The following is a 24290-nucleotide window of genomic DNA, read 5'->3' as shown; positions in this document are numbered from 1 at the left end:
GCAGCAAAGTCACAGCAAGCTCAGGACCATGCTAACTGTGTTTTTGTTTGGGAAGGTGTTATCTATCATAAGTATGTTCCTCCAGGTCAAACAATTAATAAGGAATACTACTTCAATGCTTTTCATTGGTACAGAGAAGCAATACAAAGAAAACAGCTGCAGTTATGTGCAACTAGTGATTGGCAGCTTCATCACAACAACACACCCACTCATGCGTCATGTCTCTTGCAGAGTTTTTTGGTGAAACATCAAATCACCCAGGTGATTCAGCCTTACTACAAGCACAGATTTGGCAGCCTACAATTTCTGCCTTTTCCAAAAACTAAAATCATCTGTGAAAGGGAAGCGATTTCAGGCCACTGATGAGATTCAGAGTAATATGATGGGGTAGCTGATAGAGATTCCAACAAAGGATTTTGCAGAGTGTTTTGAACAGTGGAAGAGATTCTGGGAGAACTATGTGAGGTCCCAATGTGCCTACTTTGAAGGGGACTGAGGTGTCATTGTCCTATGCACAATGTTTCTTGTATCTTATCTAATTCAATAAATGTCTCTGTTTTTCATAGTGTGCGGCTGGATACTTTCTGGACAAAGTATTTGTATCCTTGTATTTGTATCCTAATTTCCTCTTCTTATAAGCACACCTTGTCACATTGGATTAGGGCTCACCCTAATGACCTCATTTTAACTTAATTACCTCCTCAAAGACTCTAAATACAGTCACAATCTGAAGCACGGGGGACTGGGAATTCAACTTATGGATCTTAGGGGACACAAATCAGCCTGTAGCAATGAGGAGAGGGGTACAATCTTATTTGTTCAGGGCTGGAAATATTTCACCCCTTGACCTGCTTGGTGATGGTAACATGGGGATTAATTTAGTGGTAATTTATGGCAGGGAACATTTGTTTTGTTTTTTTTCCTTCTTTTTTTTTTTTTGAATGTATGTTATACTTCATGATATAAGGGTTAAGTATAGATACAATTAACATGTGAATTAGTCAGTTCTGCTTAGGTAACAAACAACCTTAAAGTCTCGGTACACTCACATTACTTCTTGGTGGCTGTGGATCTGCTGGACCTAAGCTTAAGGAATAGCCCTTATTGGGACATACCATTCTTGTGGCAAAGGGAAAAGAACAAGAGAACTGGTAGAAACACATGAGTTCCCTTCAAGCAGAAAATAAGTATGTAACATGACCTCATTTTATGAAAGCATTGGTGACCATTTGCCAACAACACAGCAGTGGCAAGAGATACAGACTTCTTCCCTGAGTGGGAGGCACTGCAGGTCAGCAAAAAAGACACAAAATCCCCTTATAGAGAGGCAGGGGGAAATAAGCTGGGACAAAAAAGTAATCTACCATAAAGATTCAATACAAAGCTATAGACAGGAGGAAAATATTTGAGATGCTGATGACAAATAAATTTCTGCTAGGCCAAAATATTTCAATACTTAAAAAACTGGAAGTGTGGGACAAAAGAAAAGAAAAGAAAATTAGAACCTTAAAATAGGGAAAGTCTATCTAAGTTTGATATTAAATTCTGAAGCCATAAATCTGACTATATAAAAATCAAACACTATGAATTAGACCAATGGCAATATACAAAGTTAAAAGACAACTTACAAATATTTAACATTCAAATCATAGGTAAAGTGGCATTTTAGTTTTTTATCCTTGCCTGAGGACATTTTTTCATTGATTTTAGAGAGAGAGGAAGGGAGAGAGAGAAACACTGATGCAAGAGAGAAACATTGATCGGTTGCCTCCCATCCACACCCAGACCAGGATTGAACCTGCAACCTAGATGTGTGCCCTGACTGGAAATCAAACCCACAACCTTTCAGTTACAGGACAATTCTCCGACCAACTGAGCCACACTAGCCAGGGCATAAAGTGGCATTTTTTGAGACCATGACATTCCTCTACAAATTAGTAAGAAAGGGTGTAACAGCTTGGCATTAATTTACCAAGTGAACACGAGAATTTACCAAAGTATTGTCTTCATTCCTGAGACACAAGATAATCCAGATGGACATTTCCGAGAGTAGAAATGAAAAAGGCTCTAACACAGGAAAAGATCCCTAGTTGCATTTACAATAAGGTAAATGTGAAATAAAACCATTATGAAACACTATTTTTTCACCTATCAGGTTGGCAGAGATCTCAAACTTGGGTAATGAGCTTTGCAGGCTAACAGGCAATCTTATATATTGCTGAAAGTAATGTTCATTACTGTCACAGCTTCCACTTCAACCTGGCAGTATCTCTTGAAGTTTGTAATGTACATATCCTTTGAGCAAATTATTCCATTCCTAAACATTTGAACACTTAAAGGTGCAGTGCACCCCATGGACAGCACATGTAGAAGCTTATAGAAAGATATTTATTTTAGCATTGTTTGTTTAAAAAAGTCAAAACACAGGAAAGAAGTCTAAGTGCATACTTGTATAAAGCACTGATAAAATAAATTATAGCACATCAATACAATGGAATAAGATGCAGCTATTTAATAAGACAGTTTTATATTTACCTAAATGGAAAGATCTTGAGCTTATATTAAGTGGGAAAAAGGAGAAGTGTCGAAAATTTTGTATAGAAGGCCACCTTGTGTGGAAAAGAAAATGAGCAAGTGCTCTCTGAAAAGTATCAACTGGCTGATTGTCCCTGGGTAGAATTGAATGGATAGATGAAAAAGAGGGAGGGAGTCTTACTTTTCACTATTTTGCACCTGTTTATTTTTGTATCATGTGTCTGTATTACCTAATTATAAACAACCAACCAAAAAATGAATGAACAATTCAGAAAAACTTAGAGAAGTCATATGAAGAAAAGTAAAGATCCCAGGACTTAAAATGAACTGGGTCTGGGTTTAAATCCTAGCTCTTACCTGCAGGCCTTTAGTTCCTCTGAGTTCTATAAAATGTAACTCTGTAAAATACAGATCGTAATCCCTAACTAGCAGCATTGTTGAATGACTTAGATGTTGAACCTGACAGACATGCCTGGCTCAATGAATAGTTGCCGTTATTACTTCAATTCATCTCACATTAGTAACCACAGAGAAAATTAAATCTCTTCCAAGTCACAAAGGAAGTTTAACTCAGAGTTCTTCCTGAAGGGGTAGCTCCAGGCTTTGAACTACTCTCTAGAGTCTGCTGAGTATAAAGGTAACTCTCCACAGGGCAGGATAGAGCTGGATTCCGGTGGTTCAAACTTTCAGGTACAATGGGGCAATTGCAATGTATCTTCTTGTTGTGTTTCTTTCATCATCATCACAAAGAGTTCAACCAGCATTTGGCTGGGAAAGGAATCTTCTGGTTAGTCTTGGGCCTCATTAGAGTTGCCAGATAAAGTGTAGGATGCCAAGTGACCCTGGAATTTCAGATAAACAACAATTTTTCAAGACAGATATATCTTGATATATCTATACAGACAGTAGAGCATAAATGTGGCATACCTATACCACAAAATGATTTGTTGATCATCTGAAATTCAAATGTCATTGGACGTCCTGTCCTTTTATTTGTTAAATCTAGCAGCCCTATCCATGAATGGAGACCCTACCTATAGGAAAATTCTTGCACTCATTTGACAAAATAATGTGAAGCTTCTCAGAGCTAGCCTTCGAGAACCACACCTCCCTGGACATTTTGTAGCATGGACACAATTGAGGCAGATCTTGATGACAACGTGAAGAAAAAGGAGTGGAGGAGGCACAGGAGTATGTGATTAACCCACCAGATAAAGCTGCTGCCTCACTTACTCTCAGCTGACCCTTCCTTCCTAGATGAGGTGGGTGCCTCAGTAGTAGAGAGTGAGAGGAGGGATGGGAAAGCAGGTGTTTTCCCTTTCCTGATGCAGCTCCATTTCTTCCTGAGCACGTGCCAATGATGCTGACCTTTAAAAGCCCAGGCTGGGCCACCTGTCACACTGCAGAGGGGCCTCTGTTCTGGGGAAGCTGGGCTTCTTACTCCTTTTGTGGGTTAGCGGACCTATAAACAGATGGTGACTGGGGGAGTGGGGGTGTTCGGGAGTGCAGGAGCTGGGGAGAAGTGAAAAAATGGTATGTTTTCTTTCCCCTTCTTTCTACAAAACCTTTCCTTCTCAGTCCTACAACCAGGAACTGGAATATTTTTACCTGTTCAGGGGCGTCAGCTCTTTACCTCATCTCTCTACCACAGTTCTGAAAAGGCAGTTCTCTAATTATTGGGAGACCTCACAACTCTGAAATGCTTCCTTTCTCCTTTTTGTTCTTACTCTGCCTAACCTGTTTAAAGGATGCAGAAGTTTGTCTGCGAAGCTCCTTCCCAATCCCCTCTAGAGAGACCTGGAGGGAAAGACATTCCCTAACTATCATGACCACTCAGCTGGTACTCCCACTTCTAAAAATCCAGTACAGAAAAACTTGCTGGGTTGTCCCTGTCCCCAGCTTGAAAGAGACTGGGGTCAGTGGGGGGTGGGGGTATGCGGGGGGAATTGCTGCTCCTTTCCATAGGAAGGTTTTCTATCTACATTATCTACCTCTTCATAGAACTCTACTGTACTATTGCTAGGGTTTCTCTAAGCTAGGGGGTTTGTATAGAGCAAATCATTGCCTTTTGGAGCATTCTCTTCCCCTGGGAGAGGGCTTCCCAAGTATAGAGCAAGCCAAGAGCTCAAGTTGGGCTGTGACTAATACTGCTTTTGGGGGCTCAACTCTTTGGCCTGAAATCTTGGCTAGATAGAATGCTGGGCTAATGTAGTAAGCTACCAAAATCCATTTGTATTTGAGTTATTAATAGCTGGTACCAGCTGAGGAGAGAAATAAAATAAGCTACACTTGATGACTGCATAAGGCACGAGGGAAGACAAAGGGCTGAGCATCTGTGTGGAAGTTCAGGGCAAGTCTTAACACCTAAGTGGAGGCTGCCGAACAAGTCTTTCAACCAACAAGGAAACAAAATCTGGTGCTCGCCGTGTCTGGTATCAGCTGCACTTAAGGCTGCTTCCACCAGCATTAAGCAGAGTTTAAGAAAATGTTTTTTAACTTGTCTACCATTAGGCCACTCTTTTACCCTCTTTCTCAATTCTTAAAAGCTCAAGCACCTAAATTGTTTTCTATCTTATAATCAAGCACCTGAAGTTGGTATGCTGAAGTTGTAGCTCAGCTGAAATCACTACCAAGACCTTTGCCTCTAGCACGATGGTGCAATGCCCTGTTACTCCTTCAGCGGGAGGATGGGGAGTGAATTCATCTTCAGCTGGGACTCCAGGCAGCTGTAGAAGCCTTAACGCAAACATTCTGAGTCAGCAGTCCACACTCTGCAACCTTATGGGGAACTCTAATCTGTGAGAGAAATGGTAGTTTAAGAATCTGAAATCAAGCCCTGGCTGGCATAGCTCAGTGGATTGAGCACGGGCTGCGAACCAAAGTGTTGCAGGTTCGATTCCCAGTCAGGGTACATGCCTGGGTTGCAGGCCATGACCCCCACAACCACACATTGATGTTTCTGTCTCTCTTTCTCCCTCCCTTCCCTCTCTAAAAATTAAATAAATAATCTTTAAAAAAAGAATAAAAAGAATATTAGTGGAAAACAAAGAATCCGAAATCAAGACAAATGAGCATCAGTTAAAAGGATAAAGCCTTCCAAGTAAGTCTTGATATTGATCTAATGTGAGAAAGCTCTTAGGAAGAAGTTGACTTTCCCTCTTTGACTCTGCCTCCCCTCTTCACACAGACTCAAGTTTCCATAGCCCATGGCCAAGAGCACTTCCAATCCAGTGATTATTTCTGCCAAGCAGAGTCAGGTCGACCAGCTGCTAAAACCATTTAGGAAGGACTGAATTGATTCTCATGACACGAGGTGTTGTAAGACTTATAACAAGTTTATAGACCTCCGTGGAAATCTGACTCATTTTTCTTATCGCCCATATAAAGGTTTTAAGGTGAACAGATGATTGTATGGAGGTGATTATTTGGCAAATAAGGGACATCTGGGCTCTAGTCACAGCAAGTAAACCTCTTTAGCTAGTGGAAGGGAAGAGGAAACAAACTTAAAAGAATTTTGGTGGAAAAAATAGTTTTGGGTTATTTTATCGCAACAGGAGTCTTTTCTTTTTTTCTAAATATATTTTATTGATTATGCTGTTACAGTTGTCCATTTTCCTCCTTCACTCCCCTCCACCTTGTACACCCTCTCCCACCCATATCCACCCCTTTAGTCATATCCATGTGTAATACTTATAAGTGCTTTAGCTTCTACATTTCCCATACTATTCTTACCCCCCCATTTTCAACCTACAATCTATGCTACTTATTCTCTGTATCTTTTCCCCCTCTCTCCTCCTCCCACTCCCCTGTTGCTAACCCTCCATGTGATCTCCATTTCTGTGGTTCTGTTCCTGTTCTAGTTGTTTGCTTAGTCTCTTTTCGTTTTGCTTTAGGTGTGGTTGTTAATAATTGTGAGTTTGCTGTCCTTTTACTATACATGTTTTTTCTGTATCTTTTCTTAGATAAGTACCTTTAACATTTCATAAAATAAGGGCTTGGTGATGATGAACTCCTTTAACTTGACCTTATCTGAGAAGCACTTTATCTGCCCTTCCATTCTAAATGAAAGCTTTGCTGGATAGAGTAATTTGGGATATAGGCCCTTGTCTTTCATGACTGGGAATATTTCTTTCCAGCCCCTTCTTGCCTGTAAGATCTCTTTTGAGAAATCAGCTGACAGTCTGATGGGAACTCCTTTGTAGGTGACTGTCCCCTTATCTCTTGCTGCTTCTAGGATCCACTCCTTCATTTTTACCTTGGCTAATGTAATTATGATGTGCCTTGGTGTGTTTCTTCTTGGGTCCAACTTCTTTGGGGCTCTATGAGCTTCCTGGATTTCCTGGAAGTCTATTTCCTTTGCCAGAATGGGGAAGTTCTCCTTTATTATTTGTTCAAATACATGTTCAATCTGTTGCCTTTCCTCTTCCCCTTCTCGTACCCCTATAATTTGGATGTTGGAATGTTTAGAGATGTCCTGGAGGTTCCTAAGCTTCTCCTCGTTTTTTTGAATTCTTATTTCTTCATTCTTTCCTGTTTGGTTGTTTTTTTTTTTCTTCCTTCTGGTCCACTCTATTGTTTTGAGTCCCAGTTTCCTTCCCATTACTATTGGTTCTCCGTACATCTTCCTTCATCTCTTTTATGGTAACCTGCATTTTTTCATTTAATTTGCACCCAAAATCAACCAATTCTGTGAGCTTCCTGATCACCAGTGTTTTGAACTGTGCATCTGATAGATTGGCTATCTCTTAGTCACTCAAAAGGATGAGCCCTGGGGCATTGATCTGTTTTTCTGTTTGAGACATGTCTCTCTCTCTCACTCTTTTTTTTTTTTTTTTTTTTTTGGTCTGGTTGCTCCTGTAATGGGAGGAGCCTTAAGTGTTCATCAGGGCTGGGCACTCCAGTCGCTAGATTGTGACATTGTATGTGGGGGCAGGGGTGGGAGGGAACAATAGCAGTAGCTCCGTTCTCCTGGGACCACAGTCCCTTCCCTGGGATCCTGGGCTGTGCATTCTGTCCTGGTCCACAATTGCCACCTCACTGGGTCTACCAGCTGCCGCTTGCATACTCAGGGTCCACCTGCTGTGATCCTGCGTGCCCTGGATGCCTTACGCGCTCCCGGTTGCCTTATGCGCCCAGTTCTCCCTGTTCTCTGTGTGCCGCGACCCACACGAGGCTGATCTTCTCCTCCCCTCCTACCGGTCTGGATGAATGGGTCTACTTCAAATTCTTGGCTATCCGACTTCCATTCAGATAAATTCTCTGTCAGTTCTGGGTGTTATTCTGCCTCTAAATTTTTGTTGTTCTAATCTTGGTTGTGCATGGAGGTATGGTGCGTCCATCTATGCCTCCATCTTGTCAGAAGTCTCTCAACAGGAGTCTTGATACCTAAATATTCAGGCAGCAGTATTTGAAAACTTTGATTATAGACTCAAGAAAGTTGCTCTGAGAAACTTGTAATCCTCTAGAATGGCTACATACTTCAAATACCCAACACTGAGAATAGTGCCAGGGTACTTCCCACAAGCACATCAAGGAGAAATCAGTCTCTGACTGAACTTAAAAAAAAAAAGTATGTATATTAAAGAAGCCTAACCAAGAACAAACTCTGGGACCCTGAAAAATCAATGTTTCTTCTGAAAGTCAGTAACAACCACCAGAGTGGTGTGGGCACACCTGAGAAGTTATAGGTGCCTCAGTCCAAATATCACATCCCAAAGATTCTTCTCAAATGCTAGTACTCAGGACTAGCATTCAACAAGTTGCTGATCTTTGTGGACCCTGATTATTAGCACAGACAGCTGCTACAGCTGGATATATGGCTGCTCTGTATCTACTACCAAATCCACAGCCACCCCCACAGCCTCAGAAGAGTTACATGTATTCAATGCTCCACTTGCAGGCAAGTTCCTTCACTGTTTTCTTGTTGGCAAGCCTGGCCAAGTGCTTCTGTTCAAACCCATTGGATCTGTCCACTCCACCCCAGCAATATCCAGGCTAGATACAGAGTGTTGGGAGGAAGTGCTGGGCCACTGTAACAAGGTCTCACTTTCTTATTCTTGTTCTCGGCCTTATTCTTCTTGATAAAGTTGGCCATTGGGTCCCCATGTCTTTCTCTCTTGGCATCTGATTCATATCTTCATCAATATAGCAGGCCAGAGGCTTCTGCATTTTCTCTACTGTATCCTCCACATTTTGTTGCTGTTGTTGACTATGAACAAGTCCTTTTCCCCAGTGGGTACACAGCTCATCTCTGAGTCCTTCTCATCTCTCTGAGGAGAAAAGGAGAACATCTCTTTTCTCCTTTGCTCTAAACTTTCCAGTTTCAAGTTCCTTTTATGCCTGAATTTCTCAAATATGGTTTCAGCATATTGGAATTCAGCCTCAAATACCATGGCTTCTTGGTCCCGTTTCTTGAGTTCCTGCTGCTCTCGCTGTGTCAGTTAACACGAACCCAGTTCTGGCCCCAGAATACATGTGTGCAGCCTTCTTTCCCAGGGGCTGTGAGTCCTTCAGGGTGGAGACAGATTGGAATCAGAAGATTTGGCTCTCTGTTTCCTCCTTAGTGGAGAGAGATCAGAATCAAAGCTCTCGTGTGTAGGTCTGATACTTGGAGGTGACATCTGAATCAAATCCCAGTGCCCTGAACTTTGTTTATTCCATGGAGGAGAAAGTTCTGAGTCAGAGACTTTCTGACTGTGACCTATGTAGGAAGAAGAGTACAATGTTCAATTCCAATGATTTCTCAGTGAGGAGCTTGTACTAAGACATTTCCTACAGCTGTATGAAGAGGCTTTAGAATCATGCTGCTTATTTCCAAAATGGAATTTCACTTTTTTATGGAGAAGAGGGGTCATATCCATATTTGCTGCTGGGAGGGAGGGATGAGAAGGTTCTGGCCCCTTCCAATGTGGATAAGTTTTATTAAAGGCACTTTCTGGGGCTTTACTGCTTTTGATTCTGGACAGTGAATGAGGAACATGATGAGGTCTCCTGAGATGCAATGTGTCCAAGGAATCAAGAGTCCTTCTAGGTTGAGATGTCAAGGGAGCTGTTAATGGGCTTTTCTATGGAGGAAGATATATGAGGAACTGTGACTGGCCCTCCTATAGGAGCTGGACCTGGGATGTCATGATGGATCCTCCTAGGCATAGGATCTGGGGTGTTGTGATAGGCCCTTCTAGGAGAGATGAATTCAGAGTTGTGACAAAAAAATCAGTGTGAAGGTAGATCCTTATTGTGGCCTCCCAGAAGCTTCCATCTGGTATTGGAGTGAAAGGTTTCCATCTGCTTTACCTCTTCTGCACATCCAAATTCAGCCACCACAGGCAAATCTCCATCTTTCTCTTCCTCCTTTTCCAGTTTAGTGGTAGAGACAGATGTCCAGCTCACATCCTCATTCACATCCTCATCCACATTCTCTTGCCACTTGATATCAATACAGTAGCTCTTAATTGGATGGAAGGATTTGAGAAGAAAAGTTGTGGTTAAAGCAGTTTAGGGAAGTGAGCTGTCCACTGGGTTTTGGAATTTGGATAGAATTTACCTGGGCAAAGGCCTGGTAGGAAGTGAGACAGTATATGGTGTGTAGGAATGAGGTTAATGTATGGGGAGCAATTCGACATCTTTCTTAAGGAAAGATTTGTACAGTCTGCACAACCAGAGTATTGGCATTCATATGAAAAGCTGTTTTTTTGCCTTCATGTAATAAAATGCTTTCAGCTCTTTCTAGATGGAAGCTGGTGTCCATTTTATTTCCACTGCAGTTGGCTCCAGCCTAGGAGCTGGTTGTGTTGCTCTGAATAATGCCATAAACTAAATCCTGTGCTCAGGTTAAGCTTCTATCTCTACTTGTAAAGCTCTTTTTGTCCCTTTTCCCTGGCATTCTCACATTTTGGCATCTATGTCCAATGTGGCTACTTTTTAGCCTAACTGTGGTCACTGAAGGCTAGGGCTATGATAAGGCTAGGTGTTTGAAGTTGGATCTCAGGCCACTCCAGTAAGTACCATGTGAGTCTGGTGGGTCAATCTCAAACTCAGTTTCATCTGTAAAATGAGGAAACCTCCGCCTTGGGGGGCGGGGGTTGTTTTGAATGTAGGTAGAGCAACTATCCATGTCAGGTTTATAACATCTGATGGTATCTACTAAACAAGTTGAATTCTATGATAGCAAGGAACATCTTGCCTTCTTGCTACTTTCTATCAGACACTCAAAATGACTGTTTCTGTTCAATTTAGTGACTCTGAACTTCTAACACTAAAAAATGGATGTGGCAGAGAAAAATACCCAAATATTTATGGACCATCCCTAGAGCTTGTATTGTAATGCTATTGCCTGAGGAGGGCATATGTGGCCCAAATGGGCAAAACATTTATGTGGTAGTGTGATAACCACTCGTGTTACATCAGTGTGAATAAGGAGCCTACTAATGGTCTCAATTAAAAAAGGCAAAGCATCTCCCTGCTCCAGAACCCACATGTACCTCTTTGGCCTCCACTGTCCCTGCATACCTGTCAAGCTTCCCTACAGTGCCCAACTTGGGAAAGCAACTCAAGAAACCCTCACTACTATCTTCTTAGTAGTTGAGTGGCAGGTCCATTGAAGTATGAGAACAAGATCTATTCTAGCTTTAGCTGTTTTCCCTACTTATCGCAATTGAAGATTGTAACAGGATATACCACCAACATTTCTTACATAGTTTGGGACCCCTTCGTTTGAAATAGTCTAAAGAAAAAAAAACATTTTTAATTCAATGCTTCACCTGACACCAAATATGGCAAGGACATTCCAATGTCTAAACTTGAACACCAGGCCAAATAAGTGGCTGCTTTTTCCCCCTTTCTTCCTCCTACCATTGGACCAGCAGCTGTCTGGTCATGCTTCTATGCTTCAGAGAATCTTGGGAGAACCATTTGTCTACAGATGATTAAATGCAATTTACCTGTGCTAAATCAAGGCTTCACCAATAGTCATGCATAGAGGAATGCATTTGGCAACTTAATTGTCAAATGCCATGTAATTGTTTTGATCCCCTTGAGAAGCAATGAATATGGCCAGTGTTATCGGACTGTAATTTTTTTGTTGTTGTTACAACTTAGTCTCTTGAGGTTGAAGGAAAACATTTTTCTAACAAAGAAAGAATATCCTATCCTGAGAAGGAAGAAGATGGCTGCCCAAAAGCAAGTCAGTGTTCAAGGTTCCCAGAAATTCATTGTTGAACTCCAAGTCCATCTGGTTTCAAGCATTAAAAGAAGCTATTCTTGCATTGGGGGGTTTGTGGGAGAGGGGACTTTGTTTTATAACTGGTTGTTCAATGAAATGAGTTAAAAACAAAACCTACCCATAATAAATCCAGACTCTCGTGACTGAGCTGCATGTGCTCCTGAACAGAGATGTCTGTAACTGTTCGGGTGGCGAGGACTCCTGATGTGGGCTGTCATGTCATGAGTGTAGAAGTGATCGCTCCCATGCACATAACTAGGAATAAAACTAAACCAGCAATAAGCCCAACTCTTCTTTAATCCACCAGAAATGTGAGGCCACAGGGCACATTGGTTGTTTTCCCATTTTCCTCATTTTACCAGTTCTACAACTGAAGAGACAGGCTGATCTGGAGAATAACAACTTTACCAGAGTAGAAACTCAGTGACAGAAACCTTCACAGGACCAGTATCTAAGTAGGAAAACTGAACTGATGGCTGCTGGAGGCTTAGTGTAGACCAGTTGGAGGGTTTAAAAACTGCAGGGGCCTGGTTTTGGGGAAGGTCCCATACTTGAGTTTTACCCCCCAGGACCTCCTACCAGGTTCTCCCAGTGAAGACAGGAGAAAAATCCCTTCCTGCTCTCAACAGAAGAAAAGGAAAAATAACCATCTTGAAATATTCCAGAGCATTCTGTTCTTAACAAGGCTTGCCCTCAAAAGAAACAGTTTTTATCAGTTACCTAACCAACTAATAGGAAAGAAAATACCCAACTTCAACCCCCTTTAGCCTTTCATGTGGGAGGAAGGAAAATACCCAGCTCCAGTTCCCTCTTACTGTTTCTGTCTCACATGAGGAAGAGAAGAAAAAAACAAACAGAAGAACTTTTGAAGATTAGGGCCCAAGGGCACAGGCTCACTGTGCTCTTCAACCTCAATTGATCTGATAGGTAACAAACAGCCCAAGACCTCATCTCTGGACTATGGGACTATGGAAAGCATTTCTTTCCCTCACATCTCAGCACCACATCACTAGGTTTCCTGATGTAATAGCAGGGAAACACAAATGGGGGAAAAAACCTGTCTCAGGCCTTAAAGTTTCTAGGGAATCCCAAAGACAACAGGGGACACAAAAATCAAGGAAAGTATCAGAGGGAAGTTAAGCCACTGAAACAGACCATTATAGTAAACAAAGTCTAAACCATATCCAAATAAGCATATAACCTCACACTAAAGGCCTGTTACCTCAGTTCCGTTGACCAGCTCATGATGTCCAGTTTCAACAACAACAACAAAAAAAAATTAAGGCATGCTAAAAAGTTTGAAGAGACAGAGAAAACATCAGAACTAGATTCAGATGTGACAAAGATTTTGGAATTAAGGCTGGTAATTTAAAACAACTAATGGATAGGCTAGAGATTCTAAAAAGTACACACACACACACACACACACACACACACACACAAATGGGTATTGTGGGCAGAGATGGAAACATTAAGAATCAAAAGGAAATGATAGAAATCAAACCGACAAAAACAAAGTGCCTTTGGGCTAATCAATGGACTGGAGATGACCAAGAATCAGTGTGAATGTCAACAGGAACTTCTGAAGCTGAAATTTAAGAGAAAAGGAAAGGACAGAATAGAATATCTAAACTTCAGGAAAATTACAAATAGTGTAACATATAATAGAAATATCGGAAGAATGAAATAAAAAGAAATATTTGAAACAACAATGACTGAGAATTAATGATAACAAAACATAAATCCAGGAAGCTTAGAACAAATACACAGACACACACAAACCCATCTACATATATAGTCAAACCATATAAAATCTTGAACCAGAAAGCGGCCAGAAGGAAAAAAATACATCTTAATATTAGAGAAGCAAGAATAGAAATTACATTAGAATTTTTTCCAGAAACTATACGGACAAGAGTCGAGTGAAACACAGAAGGGGGCAGGAGGAATAGACTAGAATTCTTCATCCAGTGAAAATTATCCTTCAAAAGTGGGAGAGACAAAGACTTTCTTAGACAAAACATTGTAGCCAGTAGATCTGCCTTGCAAGAAATGTTAAAAGAAATTTTCAGGAAAAAGGGAAACTGATACAGGTCAGAAACCCAGATAAACCTTGGAAAAGAGTATGAGAGAAGGAATGAATTAAGGTAAAAGTCTATTAATTGATCTGATAGGTAACAGACTGTTCAAAAATGTATTTTGCAACTCTAGTTTATGAATAAATAAAATGAATGACAGAAATTATGAGAGGGATGAATTAGGAATGCACTATTACATGGTAATTGCACTACCCATGACGCAGTATGGTGTTCTTTAAAAGAATGGACTAGTTGTAAATGTATACTGCAATCTTAAGAGCAACCACTAAAACAAAAATTATTGTATACTAAAGGAAAAATGCAATAATAAAGAGTATTTAACTACAACCAGAGAAAGTAAAGTGGAATACAAAAATGAAACAAAGGCAGCTAATAGAAAACAGTAACAAATATTAATCCAACTATATCAATCACTCTGATGTCAAGGATCTAAATACAACAAATAAAAGACAGACTGTTGAAGTGCATCAAAAACCGAGTCTCAACGATAACTATTCTATAAGAAACCCAACTTAAATAGACACAAGCTCAAAAAATAAAGGGATGGAGAAAGATAATACCATGCCAACACTAATCAAAAGAGAACTAGAGTATCTGTATTCATTTAATACAAAGATGACTTTATAACAAGAAAAAATATGAGGGGTCATTATACAATAAAGGGGTTAATTTTCCAACAGGACATAATTCTCAATCTGGGTACACCTAACAAAAGCATCACATACATGAAGCAAAAGCCAATACAACTGCAAGGAGAAATGGGTAAATCCACTACCATGTTTGGACAGTTCAACATCCCTCTATAGGTAATTGACAGATTCAACAGGCAGAAAATTAGTATAACTGAACAGCAACATAAATCAACTGAATCTAAAACCTATGGAATAATCCAGCAACAGCAGAATACATTCTTTTCAAATCTCACACAGAACATTCATTAAGAGGATGTTACGCCTTATAAAACATACCTTATCAAAGTTGAAAGAATAGATACAAAGGTGTGCTTTTAAAGCACAATGGAACTCAAGTAGACATGAGTAACAGAAAGAATACTAGAAAGATAGCTGAAAGACATTAAACTACTTGGATATTAAACAACACACTTTTAAATGGCACATGGATCAAGGAAATTCCAAGAGAAATTTTTTTTTAATTTTGAACTAAATTAAAGCAAAAATATAAATTACCAAAATTTATGGGATGAAGGAAAAGGGGTGCTTAGAGGAAAATTTATCACACTGTATGCATATTATAAAAAGTCTAAAATGAATCTAGGCTCCCATTATACCTTTAAAGATAATTGGTTTTTGCCAGCAGTGCATATGAGATGCCTGTTAACTTCTATGACAATGAATTAAGTCATTTACCAATATTAGACTTAAATGTTAAGTTTTTAAAAAATATTTTATTTATTTTTAGAGAGGGAAGGGAGGGAGAAAGAGAAAGAGAAAAATCAATGTGCAGTTGCTAGGGGCCATGGCCTGCAACCCAGGCATGTGCCCTGACTGGGAATCGAACCTGCGACACTTTGGTTCAAAGCCTGCGCTCAATCCACTGAGCTACGCCAGCCAGGGCTATGTTTTTTAAATTTTGATTTAGGGTACTGTCAGTTTGGATCTGCTAGGAAGCAGGAACCAAGATGGATTAAGTGTGACTTATTGGGGAAAATTCTGTGAAAGCTATAAGGGAAGGGAGCAGGAGTAAAAGAAAGCCTGCACACAGTTATACAAGTCTGACCACAAGCAAGGAAGGAGGTGGTGGTGGAGGAGAGGAAGACTGAGAAGAGTCCCAGGCTGCAAGGCATTTCTGAGAGTCTCTTCAGGCCCAAAGGGAAGTTTAGGTGTAAAGAATGCCTACAGAGGTGTCCACATTGAGCAGGAATGGCTGGGAATTAGTATCTCAGCTGTGTTCTCATTGGATGGGAACTGCCCAAAAAGAGCATAGTCTCAGCAAGAACACCTTGGATTTAAAGGGGCATCAGCTAGAGGCCAATACCATTAGGTTGCCTTGAAGGAGATCTGAGTGGTAGTGCCTCCATGGCCACCACATTCTTTGTGCTGCACAAATACGTTTCTCCATGCTGAGGGAGTGGTTCCTCTATTACTCCCTGGGTGCTTCTTACTGAGGAGAAACATAGGAAAGGGTAACAGGTTAAACTACAGCTCTCTTCACAGCAGTGGACATCAAGGCACCAAGTAATACTCTGCTTCCTTTCATCACTGTCCACTCAAAACTTCCATCATCCTCAGGTCTTAGCTTACCTAATAGTGTGACCCTGACCTTCATTCCTGAAGAGTCTTATCTCTTGGTAAGCACAATTTAAAAAAAATTTTTGTTTATTGAGTTTTAGAGGAAGGGGGAGAGAGGGGGAAAAATTGATTTGTTTTCCACTTACTCATGCATTCATTGGTTAATTCTTATATGTGCTCTGTCCAGGGATCAAACCCATAACTTGAGCATATCAGGACAATGTTCTCACTGACTGAGCTACCTGGCCAGGACAGTAAGCACACTCTTAAGTGGAAATAGCTGACAGCTACAGCAGCTCCACACCGTTACCAGGAAGCATTCATGTGGATTACCTGATTTCCTCACCTATCCAACCTACCTCTTTGAGAAGATGAACCACTGACGTTTGCAGGCTGGGCCCAGTTGAGTTAACTTACCATCAAATAGACAACCGGTTTCCTCAAGGAAGATAGCCATATTTGGGATCAGGGTGGGTCTCTGGTGCTGTCAAGTTGGATATGCAGAGGAGGCAGTAACTGTAAGGTGGGACCATGCCATTGTGCCCAAGTGTAACCTTCATCCCTATCATGGCCACACCTTTCAGTTGCCCATTGTGCCAGTTCTAGGTGGCCAGTAACAAAGGCTACCTAGTGTCAACTGGCTGAGTCATTTTGTCTCCTTGATTATTAAATCTTCCATGGTGAATGTTTTCTTGCAGGCATTAACATGTGATACAAAAATCTTCACATGGCAATGTGTGCATCACATACCTGTATGCCAGACCACCTTGTTTCTGATCTCTCAGATCTTCTCAGGGCTCATACAGCCAGGCCACTGGCCATTATCATCTTGAGCCACTTCTCTTCACAAAGAATGTACGTGTGGATGACCACATGCATTCCTTATATCTCTGCCCACTCAGAAGATTTCTGTTGTCATTTTGTTTATCAAGGCCACCCCAATACCTGCCAAAACCTCAATTTATATCCATATACTGATCCAACCTATCTGTAAACCGAGTTCAGGATTTTCCTTCTGCTGATCTGTATAAGACACGTACCCACACGATACTGTCATCTGTACAGTATGAGAGAGACAATGATGCAACCCTAGTAGGTGACCTGGGTATCTGAGCTACCTACTATAATGCAGGTTGTGATCTCTGGTGTTCCTCGGCTTTGTTCCTGGTTGTTTCATTTCTGTCTTACAATGCACTGCTGTTGATCCTGTCTAACCTTATAAACTTGGCAAGTCTGATGGAACCAAGCTTGTAGTGGACAGGTCCAGACTCATGGGCACTTGAATCCCTCTGGTCAACATTTTGATCTCTATTCAGCAGATGGTTGGCAACTGCTTCTTGAAAGACATACATTTCTGGTCTATGGATAGCATGGGCCTTGCTCCAACACCTGTGGTACCTGTATTGTGATTCTCCTACTGGGATGTGTTCTTACCTCACATTGCCTTAAGCATTTTTAATGTGTTGTGACTTATACAATAAAATTCACCCTTTTTAAGGATGCAACTAGCTTAGTGAATTCAGAGCTCCATTTATCATCACAATCCAGTTTTAGATGATCACCCACAAACACTGCTCATGCCCATGTGTAGTCCATTTCCTGCCCCAACCAACCATTAATCTAATTTCTATTTCTAGATTTGCCTTTTCTGGACACTTCATAAAAATGGGATCATTGAATACATGGTGTTTTGCTTCTGGCTTCTTTCCTTTTCACTTCGTGTGTACTGGAAGCTCATCCATGTTGTAACATGCATCAGTTCATTCCTTTTTATTGTTGAATAATCTAATGCACCTTATTTATTCATCAGCTAACACATTTGTTTCTCCTTTGACAATTATAAATTTGTAAAAATTGGTGTACAGATCTTCAAGTATTTGTGTAGACAAATGTTCTCATAACCTTTCTTCTCTCTACCCCCATAACATAAAACTCATTATTTCAACTAAGTGTACAATTCAGTGTTATTTTACATTCAAAACATTATGCAACCATCACTACTATCTATTTTGAAAACTTTTGCATTACTTATGTAGAAAATCTGTAACCATTAAGCAATAACTTTCCATTCCCCTTCTTCCTAGCTCTGGTAACTTTTAATCTACTTTGTCTTTATGAATTTGCCTATTTTAGGTATCTACAATCACACAATCTTGTCACTTTTGCCTGGTTTATTTCATTTAGCATAATGTCCTCAAAGTTCATTGATGTTGTAGCATGTATCAGATCTTCATTCCTCTAAATAAGCTATTTTTTGCATGTACCCATTCTGGTTTACTAAATTACCTATAGATGGGCATGGGGATCATTTCTACCTTTTGGCTATTGTGAACAAGGATGCAGTGAACACTGGCTTACAGGTATCTGTTTGAAGCCCTGCTTTCAATTGCTTTGGATGTGTATCTGAATGGAATTACTATACAATCCATAAATTCCATTTAGTTTTTTTACGGAATCAAACTCTTCCATAGTGACTGCACCATTTTATTCACTCACCAACAATGCACAAGAGTTCCAATTTATCCGCAGCCTTGCCAAAATTTTTAGTGCCACTTCACACCCGTAAAATAGCTACCCCATTGTGGTTTGAATTTACACTTCCATAATGACTGGTGATATCAAACATCTTCATGTGCTTATTGGCCATCTGTACATACACTTTGGAGAAACATCTATTCAAATCCTTTGCCCACTTTATTAGAATTTTTTGTTGTAATTCATGTATCCTGCAAGTATTTTCTCTCATTCTGTGGTTTGTCTCTTCCCAATATTTAAATGCCTGAAACATGTTACTGGCTAGGTGCTTTCTCTTTACTGGGGTATTTTTCCAAGGTCTCCAACTGATCAATTATCTAAGTGTGCCACCACCTTATACCTTGTATTATCTTTGTCCCCAGCTTCCCTCTGTGTGGTGGTGTCCTGGCTGTGCAATCAGAGAGTGAGTCCTCAAGCCATTTTACTGCTTGCCTTCTCAATCAATCCCACCCAGTACCTCCCTTATCAGTTCAGATTCTCAAAAGCAGAAGCCAAGATAGAATTCACTTATTAAGGGAAACAGCTGTGAAACAAGTCATACACACCAGTGTACTTCTAACTCCTAAAAAGGAGAGATGGAAGCAGGATTGGGTAGGAAGAAGCTGACTACAGATTAGTTCTGAGAAAGTCTAAGCTAAGCAAACATTCTAGAGCATTGTTGGTCACATTAGCAGTAGGCTAGCTCTAGCAGCCCACTGCCTGGTGTCTGGCTGAGGGTAGCAAATGATGCCCCGCCTCACTAAGTGCCATGGTAGATCACTGAAGACTGTCAAGTGGTTGCATCTCCTGCTACATATTCTTTTAATGGAAGTATCAGTGGCATGCTTACATGGTCTCAAGAATTAATTAAGGGATATTGGATGAGTATAGCAACTGTTGATTTTTTTTTTTTTTGCGTGTTTTCATTATGGTGGAACCCCCCAGAAAACTTTCTTTACATACTGGTAGTCTTCCAGTTGAAAGCTAACTAATAGTTTTTCTAATAGGTGCTTTTCTCTCCTTATAAATATACCCAATGTTATTTCAATAATCATAGGCGAAAACATAGTTAAACTTCTAACATGCTTTGTATTTATCTAATCATGTTAGCTACTGCTTATTTGGTTCTTACATGGAATGATGGGTTTAAATATCTCTTCTAGAAATATTTTGTATTTTTCCCTGAATCCCAATGTTCCATAAAATAGGTAACTTAAAGTGGTTTGTCAGGAAAAAGCCAAGCCTGTCACTCATGTTCACACGGGGTAGAAGGGCTTCAGTTTTATGAGAGGTCACTGAAGAGCAGTGGAGATTAGTTCTAAAGTTTTTTACTTATTGTTTTGACTGACTGCTGAGAAGCCCTCTTCTTAGCCCTCTTACAGGCTAGGCTGCCATTTGACTTAATTTCGGATGAATGCTATTAAACCAAAATTAAGAGGAAATTTATAAAGATGCATGATAAACAATGCTGGAAATAATAAATAGTCCATTGATGGTTGAAAAGCTGGAGAAACTTGAATGCCAAGAGCCTTGTTTCCTTGTGTTACAGTTCAAATTCTCCCCTCTGGGTTCCAGGAGAAGGGATAGTTGTGTGAAATGCAACAGGAAGACTCTTAAAGGTTAAGCCCCATTTATTTGCACCTTGAGTTTTGGCTCATAAGTGGAAAGGGTGGAAAATATTACCTATTGTTTTTGTGATCAAAAAGCTAATTATTTCAGGATTCCAAGTTCTTGAAACTCCCCAAATGGAAATAGAAGGCCTCTAATAGGATATGAGGCATCATCTGACATGCTAGTCACGTAAAACTGCACAGAGCAGCTGACTAATCAGTTGTTCACTTGCAGATTGTCCCTCAGGACTGACAGTGATCCCAATTGGTGTTCTTATAGGTCTGAGAAGAAGACCACGATCATTTCTCCCTAAACATTTATTCCACAATAGAAATACCAGTCAAATATTGCAAGTCATAAAAAATAATGTAAAACAGATGTTTTACCTCTTGGAAGTTCAGCTTGGTTTTGATCAGTGATGAGCTTATCTTAAGCCTAATAGAAAAGACATGCAAATGTTCAGGTTTTTCTTTATGACTACCAAGAGTTTTAAAAAAAATACCTAAAGTATTGTCTAGTCATAAGAAAGCAAATGTTTAGAAATATGGAACATTAGGAATACCAACCAAGGAAACTCACAACCTAGAAAATATGTAGGTATATACTCACTGCTTTAAGCATATCTCACTTTGGGTAAATGCAATTCTGGGCTCTGGAATGAGTTCTACAAACCCAGTTCTTAAGACATGAATCCTATTTTTAGGCTTGAGACCCGTGTATGAGTTATTGGTTAACATTCTTTTTTAATATACAAATTAGCTAGCTTGGTGTCACCAGCCTAGAAAAGAACAAATAACTTAATAGTAGATAACATTCAGGCTCTTTATGTCAAGCACTATAGGGTATCCTTACAAACCCATGTGTTAGATTCTATTAACATACCCACTTGACAGATGAGTAAGTTGAGGAACAGAATAAGGAAATGGCCTATTTTTATGTTGCTGAGATTTAACATATGCAGTTTGACTCCAAAGCCATTTCTCTTTACTACTCTATACTCTCCTGTCAGAGGTATGCTGGCCTCTGGAAGCTCTTGCATTACTTAATGACTCATGTAGTTATCTCCTGTGTGTCTTGACCCCAGAATGATAGTGAGGAACCATCACAGCTGTCTGTCAATGGTGCCCCTAGAATGTGGTTCTTTCTCAAATTGCGGGCTGTGAAATTAAGATCTCAGTGGTGGTAGATAGTAGAATTCAGCACTTCCAAGAGGGACAGTGTCACACACACACACACACACACACACACACACACACACACACCTCCCCCACCCCCTTCAGGGCATCTTGAAAACTTATGGGGGCAATTTAGTTGTCAGTCCTTGGGGGCTGTTGATACTGACAGTTAGTGGGCAGAGCTCCAGAAGCTGCAGAATGCTAGATCTCAGGATCTCAGGAATCAGCAGCCCAGCACAGTGCATAACTTACATGAAGGTGAAAAACAATTTTTAATCTGAATTTGGAAGTTAGTTATTGTACTGGTTAACAGTTACTGAGTTATCCAAGAAAGCAACATCTCAGAGCAAGTTAGCTTTTGGTACAAAATTTTAAAAACAAAATACATACATTTAAAAAATCATCTTATTAAAGACTATACCACAGGGGCATCTTTGTCACTTCAGTGCAATTGTATTGGTCTCCTTTCATAGTTGTTACCTCCTGGAGTTTCTACATATAGATAGAAGCATCTGACTACTTCATTATATCTTCTAGTATAATTGTACCTGAGAAACAATGCATGCTTTCTTTAATCTTGTATCAAATATTTGTGTCCTAAAAACATGTTAAGTAGAGAACACTTGGATAGCAGGGATCAGTATTTTAAGTGGGAAAACAAAGCATTCCTAGGTTGTCCAAATTCCCAACCAACTTCTTCAAATACCACTAAAACACCCATAAATATGTGTACAACAATCCACCAATGATTTTTATGATGGTTCAGTTAAAATACCTATAAACCAGCAAACCCAATGGTTTCATTAAGTATGTTTGTATTTATAATATCAGCAATACTGTAAAGTAGTGGACACAGAATTAAGATCTTTGAACACTGCCAAGAGAGAACTCCGACTCATGAGGAGCTAAATGCTCAGGAAAAAGTGGGAAAGAAAGATGATGGCTATACAGCAGAATGCATTTAAATGTGAGCACAAAGCCTGACCCTCATAGCAGATAGCTAAAATGACTTGTGTGCAACTCATGATTCCTTGAGTAACAATATTTTCAGATCAACAATGGGAACTTAAGTAGTGAGTCTCAAAAGCAAGAAATGTCTGAGAATACAGTAAAAAGCATTTTTTAAAGGTGCATTAAAGTCTGTATGTTTCTTTTCATTTAAAATGGAACAAACATTTTGTCCCTTTCTAGGTGAATGATTTTCACATGAGTAATTTGTAAGTCAAAGTATTTGAAAACTGACCCTAACCCTTCACCATTCGTGTGGCTTTGGCAGTCACTTCACCTCTTCAAATCTCCCATCAATGAGAGGAAATGCTACCCTCTAAGAGTGTCTGAGTTGAATGAAGTCAGGGTGAGAATATAGTGAAGTTGTCACCCAGGTAAATCTCAGTCCCCCAGCACATTAAGCGGAACTGTGTTGTGTATCCTAGACCTTTGCTTTGATACTTGCAAGGAAATACCCTCCCTCATCCACCCAGACTTGCCTGGGTAGTTGACTACAACTGGGGTAGACCAGAGGCAGGAAATGAACTGATTCCATGCCTTTTGAAGGAGTACTACTCCACACAGCTATCTTGTCATGGACCAACATTGTACGATGCATGGAAAGAGAAGCCAGATCTTCTAGTGAATAGTGTACCATGGGTTTCACTGGGTCCATGAACTCAACCTTTTTGCTGTTGTTGGTGTTTGCTGTTGCTGGTGTTTTGCTGTTGTTGGAGCTCATGCTGGTGTTGGTGTTTGTGCTTAAGCAAGCTCTGGTTTTAAGCTGTCTGGATCTTATATCTCTGTCTCTACAGTGAAAGTCTTTATTCTATGTAGAATAACTGTTAGAATTAACCAGATCCTCTAATGAAAACTAAGCTAGAAAGTTCTACTTCTGTAAAAACAAAGTTTCTTGGTAACTTATCAAGAGATGCCATGTTCATTCTAGTGATGTTGTATAGTGAAGTGCTTTACCTCTTCCACTGCAGCATTCCCTGAGAATTCCCCTTTAGGTACCTGAGGGTTTTGTAGGATGAACAACCTCAGATATATAGTAGCTTGACTCTTCTTAGAACTGGTGTTATTCTAGAAAGTAAAAATGCATTCTCAGTAGTGATGTTGGTATCCATTTTTTGACAACTTCCCAAGTAATTTTATCAGGCATAGTGATTACACTGAATAGCAAGAACTTCAGTGTTTCCTGATAAAGTTCTTAGCTATAAAAGCATTAAAAAAATGCATTATCCTCATTCATTTCTGCCTTTTTCCTTTGTCCTTTTCAAGTAATCAAATTTTTTAGGTTATCTTTTACAATTTAAAATGAGAACTATTTTCTTTCAGTTGTGGTCATCTTGGTCATACTGGTCCAGACTTGAGTACTGATGGCCAACATGCTCATAAGTAGTTCTGGGGTACAACCTTTTAAAGTTACCCCATTTTTATTTTGCAAGCAATTTTATTTTGCAAGCATTTCTATACCCCATTTTTATTTTGCAAGCAATAATCACTGTTAATGTTCATGTCATGAATTAATAACTACATCTCAAATCATTCTGTTTTTATTCCAATCCATAATTGCATTGGCTTTATTTTTAAGTTTTGGTTTAGTTACATGTGAAGACTGCCTCCCCACTTCACAAAATGTTCTGGTTGTCCTGGTTATATAAGTCTCTCCTTCCAAGAAAGATGTCAAATTACTCCCCATACTCTAGACTCATTTCTATACACCATATTCCATCTCCATACACCATATTCCATCTCCCTTCCCACCTGATCTGTGCCCAGGTAAATTCTGTCCAAACTCCAAAACCCAGCTGACACCTCAACATTTCCCTAAGCTGCATTAACCAGAATTCTCCTCAAATCCTTTCACCACAGTCAGGAAGTACTGTAATGACAT

The 24290-nt window shown here is 40.0% G+C and overlaps 1 pseudogene; it reads right to left on the bottom strand.

The window, feature by feature from the left end:
- Nucleotides 1-8406: 8406 nt before the first annotated feature.
- LOC114496947 lies at nt 8407-23132 on the bottom strand (annotated as a pseudogene).
- Between the last annotated feature and the right edge of the window lie 1158 nt (nt 23133-24290).

Source organism: Phyllostomus discolor, chromosome 5, assembly GCF_004126475.2.
Source record: "Phyllostomus discolor isolate MPI-MPIP mPhyDis1 chromosome 5, mPhyDis1.pri.v3, whole genome shotgun sequence".
NCBI lineage: Eukaryota > Metazoa > Chordata > Mammalia > Chiroptera > Phyllostomidae > Phyllostomus > Phyllostomus discolor.
Note: the sequence above shows the minus strand (reverse complement) of the source record. Positions and strands in the feature narration are given on the sequence as shown.